General features: G+C 30.2%; 1 long non-coding RNA gene across 1 annotated transcript; it reads left to right on the forward strand.

Moving 5' to 3' along the window:
• The first annotated feature begins 5,687 nt into the window (after window positions 1-5,687).
• On the forward strand, window positions 5,688-6,894 carry LOC107882357. Its single transcript, XR_001678700.2, has 4 exons — window positions 5,688-5,870; window positions 5,931-6,266; window positions 6,338-6,602; window positions 6,668-6,894. It is a non-coding gene; the product is annotated as an uncharacterized LOC107882357 (long non-coding RNA).
• The last annotated feature ends 9 nt before the right edge of the window (window positions 6,895-6,903 follow it).

Genomic DNA, 6,903 nt, shown 5'->3' on the forward strand with positions numbered 1-6,903 from the left:
CAATGTTTTATTGACTATTTTTTTTTCAATACGATATTAATTTAAAATTTTTCTATAACTTGTAGGTCTTGTTTTTATAATTTACCTTCTAATAGGTTATTTTTTTTTTTTTGTTATTACCATTGTAATCTTAATTTTAAATATACATAGTATATTATGGTGCCTAACCTATAAGTAGACATCTAGCATATAGTAATTTTAAATGCATACTAATTGTACAACTTTTTTTTCACTTACCTATATATTTAATTAAAAACAACTTAATTCAAAATTGCAAATTCCACATATTACCCAATTTTATATTTATAATATTGTGAATCACTTAAATAATTTAAAACTATTTAATAGTGAAAGACTATGAAATAGTTAAATATTTTAAATTTAAATTTCTTCTTCTTCGGGTTTTAAAGGCCATTACCGCAAATTACAAATTTGGTTCCACCTGTCTCTATCCTGAGCTACTGCTTCCATATCTTGTATTCCAAATTCTTCCAAAGTCTTTTTTACTTTGTCTATCCATCTTTGTTTTGGTCTGCCTAGTGGTCTTTTCCCAAGGGGTTTCCATTTTAATACCGCTTTCATTAGGCTATTTGACCTCCATATGTGGCCAGCCCATGCGATTCTTCTATATTGTAGCTACTATGTTCGTTTCTTTATATAGTTGTTGTAATTCTATGTTGCTTCTACTTTCATACTGTTGTGTGATATTATTTCGTTTTGGCCCATATATTCTTCTTAATATTCGTCTTTCAAAGACTGCTATTTTGTCTTCATCTCCTTTGGTCGTTGGCCATATTTCACAAGCATATAATAGAACTGGTCTGATAATAACTTTGAATAGTGAAATTTTTGATTTAATTGATACTTGTTTTGATTTAAATATGCTCGTTAACCCATAAAAGCATTTGTTCGCTGCAGTAGTTCTTATATTAATTTCTTCGTGATTATTATATTTTTGCTATTTATGTAACACCCAGATATTTAAAACTATGTACCCTTTCAAACTTAAAATTCTCAACTTCTATATATTCTCCATGATTTTCTCGTCTTGATATTACCATATATTTAGTCTTTGATTTGTTGATATGTAATCCGATGTCTTTACTGTTTTTTATTAGTTTCTTAGTGCCCATTATTAGTTCTTTTTTATTTGATCCTAATATGATAATATCATCTGCATACACTAAAATTCCACATTTTCTAATGTTTTCTTCCAAGTTTAATCCATCATATTTGCTCTTCGTTGTCTTTACTACCGTTTCTAGTGCTATATTAAAGAGTACTGGGGATAATGCATCTCCCTGTCGGAGTTTAGTCTTAACTTCAAATTCATCTGACATATGTTGGTTGAATTTAATTTTACATCTCGTTTTATCCATGCAAAATTTGATCATTTTCACTGTTTTGGACGGTATTCCGAAGGTTATGAGTGCATTCTATACCACTTCTCTATTGAATGAGTCATATGCTTGTTTATAGTCAACAAACAATAAATGTAAGTCCCTGTTGAATTCATAATGTTTCTCAACTAGTTTTTTAACCGTGAAAATGTTGTCCATGGTGGATTTTCTACTCATAAAACCAAACTGGTAGTCCCCTATAATGTCTTTTGTATACGGCGTAATCCTGTTTAATATGATACCTGATAATACTTTATACATTGTGTTCAACAATGATATTCCTCGGTAGTTTTGATAGCACGAAACATCTCCCTTTTTATAGATTGGACAGATTATTAGCAATTGCCATTCTTTTGGTATTTCTTCTGTCTTCCATATTTCTCTGATTAATTTGCCTATTTCATTTATCAATTCTTCTCCACCGTACTTAAAAAGTTCCGCGGCTTATCCATCTTCACCCGGTGATTTGTTGTTTTTCATATCCATTTATCACTGCATTAATTCCTCGTCTGTTGGGTCCATGTCTTCGGGGTCTGCAGTATAGTACTCTATTTGTGGATGGAATTGTCGTGTATGCGGGTTGAGTAATTCATTGAAGTAATTCCCAAATTGTTTTGCAATTTCTTCTCCATCTGTTACTATGTCTTGTAATTTAAATTTATAATATATTACGTTATATTTTAACAATACAATAATAAAATTATGAATATTGTTACAAACAATAAGGTAATATGTAAAAAACAACTTAGCTATTCCAATATGTCGTGAATGAAATCACTCCATTTTATATTTCTATTATTATGAACCACTATAAAAGGCATTTGTATAGCAGGTGATTTACCAATTTACTAGAAGTGATCCACCACAAGATTTAGGTACCTATAATAATATGTACATACCTATTAGGTTTAAAATATATTTCACCATTAATTATTAAGATATTTAAGATTCTGAGTGAAACGATGAATGTATTGATTTTACAATGATGTGTGTTAGATTCTGAGTGGAACGATGAATGTATTGATTTTACAATGATGTGTGTTTTTTTTTTTGTGTCTGTCATCACTTTTTAGGACTTTTAATTTGACACCTTTTGAGCTGTTTACGGACATTGTCAGTTTTCAATTTTTTTAGTTTTTTTTTCTATAAATATCAATAAAGTTTTATCTATTGGGCTCAAAAAGTGTAAAAAATTAATACAAGGCTCATGATATATTGTTAGAATAGCAGTTGAAAATTATTAAAAATACATAGGCACAATTTTTTTTATAATCATTTAAAGATCGAATTTTGACAAAATGTATCAAATTTAAATTTGAATCATTATTTTGTAGTTAAAAATGTATAAAATGTTCAACTTTTGTATCTAAAATTTGAAAATTTAAAACAAGATTCCACGGATTAATTAATTCTGTTAACAAAAAACCTAAAAAATACATTTACACAGTTTATTTTTATAGTCATTTTAAGTACAAATTTGGACGAAGTTACATATTAAAAACCTAGAATAACTATTTTAGTTATTTTGTTGTGATTTTATAATATTATTCTTGGGTATACTTGAAACTTCTAAAGTATACTATTATATATCTATGATAGTATCACAGTTTGTTCTTGATGTATAACGCGTTATAAGTACCCAATAGATATTATGATATGATTAATTTGGAATTTATTATAGGTACCTATTATAGGTCAATTTTATTTTTAATACCATAGACTATATAATATCTCTTCAAAAGTGTTACCATAGTATTTAAAAGCCCAGGACTATGGTAAATTTATTCCAAATTAAATGATACAGTTATATCAAAATATTCGTTATGCAGTTATGCAAAATATGAGTTAAGACCATAACATGTATTCAAAAAAATTGAAATAAACTGAACTGAACCCCTAACTTAAAAAAATACAATAAAATTTTAAAATTTTACTAATAATATTTTAACTTTCGTAGGTGGTAATAAATAGCTAACAACACCAATCAAACAGAAGGAACTATTCAGTTGCAAAACACTAATATAATATAATTTTAAATACAAATATTTTTATGATACATAAATATTAGGATTATGACATACCTACCTAATATTATAACAAAGTAGTTATTTAAATAAAATATTTAATAATACCATTTATAATAATGAAGGTGAGTAATTTATGATTTTTTTTTTTAATTAATAAAGAAACATACATTTTACCACCCATTTAAGTATCAATTATTGATTGATGTTGTTAGCTAAATTAACTTAATTGTATAATATTTTTTAAAATTAAAAAAAAAAAGTACATTAGCATGTACTATTTTCATTTAACATATTTTTAGCTTACTATATTATTGGGATTAAGTTTTTTCTGGAATGCAGATTGTCAGACTTAATTTTTAATCTTCTTTGGAATTAACTTGAGTAGTTCAGTATTTACTATCTAATTAATTAAAAAAGGATAAATATAACCAAATAATTTAATGCTAAAAAAATATGTTTACATACTTAATTCATTTTGTAGTCTCTCCAACTATTTAAATAGTATATAGGAAACAACATTTTTATTTGTCATTGTTCTCGTTTGGAAAATGTAATGGAAGATAGAAAATTATGTGATTTCAATATCTATCTCCAAATCATTTGGCCAAGTATATTGGTAGTAAATACAGATAAACTCAGTTCTTAATAATAATATCTATGCCAGAATTTAAAATTTGAATATATGCAACTTATAAGTACTTCTGAACAGAGAATATTATATTTTTAAGTATGTATATGAATTAGATAGGCAACCATCCTGTTGTGTACTTATGTCCAAGTATATGGTAAAAGTAAATTAATAATATATGAAGTTGTACCTATTAGGTTTGTGCTATGGTATATTGGTGTCACTCAATAATTTTAAGAGTAAAACAACTTTTGTGTTATCAAACTTTGAATAACATTTATTGGTGGTGTAACTGAATGAACAAAACTGATTTAACTGAAAATAAAATTTAAATAAAAACTGTTAATACATCATAATAATGTATAATAATGCATGTACAAATTAATGTATTAATCATAACAATTTTTCTATGTACACATTTTAAGAAAACATACCAATAAACTTAATGTAGGTACAAATGTTGTGCTTTCCAAGTGGTAGGTATATATATATTTAAATCACACTTAATAATATAAACTTAAATACATATATTTTTGATTGAAGTATCAAATAAAATACATAAATATATCCAAAATTACAACTTAGGTATAAAGTAATTAAAATTAGTTCAATGGAATATTTTTGACAAACTTAATGATTCAACAACTATTTTGTTAGGTATATTATGCTATTAAAGAAATTTAAACTGTCTGTATAATTATAACGGTTTATAACATAAACTAACTGGTTCAATTATTAATTACATTATACATTTAATATTTAACTATTTAAGTAATAGTGCTATGCTGCATGGCCACATGGTTTGTATTTTACTTTACAAGTTTTAAAGTTTATTATCAGTAAACAGTATTCACTATTCAGTTTATTACAACTGATTGATTTTTCTTTACTATTATCATTAATTAATTAATATGGTATAATATTTTAATCAATTCTATTATCTTATAAGACCGTGGTCATAGATAATTATAAATAATGATAAAGGTATCGCCAAATATCGGTAATAGTAATAAGATTATTATTGTTCTATGCCCTATGGTAATATGGAGGGGATCTGGTGCGACAGCCAATGTCATCAAAACGTAGCTTTAATGGTCAAATTAGCATATAGGTGTAATAGCACTTATAGGAGTATAGATCATTCAATTAATCAGGTTTAAAGTACAACAATTATCAATATTTTTAATGTTAGGTACCTTAGGTTGAGTGGTTGGTAAGAGTATGACAAAATGGGTAGAATAGTATACACATATACCAATTATTTCAATGGAAAGGGTTTTTTTTAAGTAAGAGGAGCAACATTTTTTTGTTTTTTTATTTGGTCAGTGCCCAGAAGTGTCCATAAGTATACTGAATTAAATTGGTCTCTGTTTCTTTTTATGAGGAACATTTAAGCATTTGATATTCGTTTCTCTAATTATATATTATATTCCTATTAAGAGGATGCTACCCATGCATTTGTTTTCGCCGTCTTACGCACGTACGACAAAGCAAATTTTCGTTCACTATTTTCAGTAGTTTGGTGGTAGTTTTGATATTAGAGTGATTTAACCTATAATCATTTTTTTCAGATAATAACATTATATGTGCTTAAGCGTTGACTTTTATTCGATTTTTTAATTTTCAAGCGAGATATGAGCATTTTTAATTGTTGCTATTTCACATACCCATATCTTGCTTGAAAATGCAAATTTCGAAAAATCGGCAACGCATCAACACAGATAAACACGCCATTCGATGTCAACGTCACCGGCAACTGTTTCCCGTGCAAGAACACCAAACTGTAGCAGGGGATATTCGGTGTGTTTCGGAAGAGTGAGTATGAACGTTTAATTGACGTTAAGTTAGGTTTATTAATTTGTTTTAATGTTATAGCCTACTCTCACGTCGAGTTTACCTTAGGGGATAACCCACCCATTAGGGTCCTGGTTAGCATCCCGACGGGACTTCGCTCCTCCAAACCGTCTTCTGATACCTCGGAGGACGATCTCGACGTGGAAGAGGTCGTCGGGTACGATCACCGGAAGCACTTCTTCGACATAGTTCTGGGCCCAGCTATCCACAAGTTGGTCGCAGGCTGTCGTAGTAGGCGGAAGGGGGCCAGGAACCCGTTTATTAGTAAGTGGCTAATATCCACCCCGCTGACTGACCGAAGTTGGCATTCGAGGTGGATCGGTTGACCACCGAAGACCGAACGTTTGGTTGTTATTTGTAAGTGTTATCTTGTGTATTTCTTTTGTATTTTCCTTGGTGTAATTGTGCATTAATTTATTAAATTTTAGGTTTAACGTGGCGCTCCATGGGCTGCAGTTGCCACAGGATGCTGCCCTCACTCTAATTGGCCAGTACCTAGACCCTTACCACGCTTCAGTGGTAATTGTTCAATGCCATTTTGGCGTTGAATTTGCAATGAAGTCGTCGGTGAGGGTGGTGTTGGTGAGCCGTGAGGCAGCCCGGCGGTCGCTCAGTGGGGTCAGGTTTTACCCTGGTATGGGGGTGTACGACCACCGGTATTGTACCGCCGATGGAGTTCGGCAACCCTTTCAAGTAATTATTTTTTTCTTTTAAATTACTTAATATTGATTTTTAATGATTGTTATTGTATGATTTAGCACCTTCTCCCCATGTGCCGGTACGTGCAAGCGTACAACCCCGCCGTACACATCCTTCGCCGCGGCCTCAGTGATACGTCCGTTTTTACGTGGCTGATGTTAGGCGGTGACAAGTGTCGGCCTATCGGCAATTGTACCGCCCAAATAATCACCGCGTTCATGGAGTTCCTGCAGGTCGCGGTGCGGGGCTCAGGCGTCCGTTTCGAGTGTGCGGTCAGTGGAGACAATTCGTGTGC

Source organism: Acyrthosiphon pisum, chromosome X (assembly GCF_005508785.2).
Source record: "Acyrthosiphon pisum isolate AL4f chromosome X, pea_aphid_22Mar2018_4r6ur, whole genome shotgun sequence".
Taxonomy (NCBI): Eukaryota; Metazoa; Arthropoda; class Insecta; order Hemiptera; family Aphididae; genus Acyrthosiphon; species Acyrthosiphon pisum.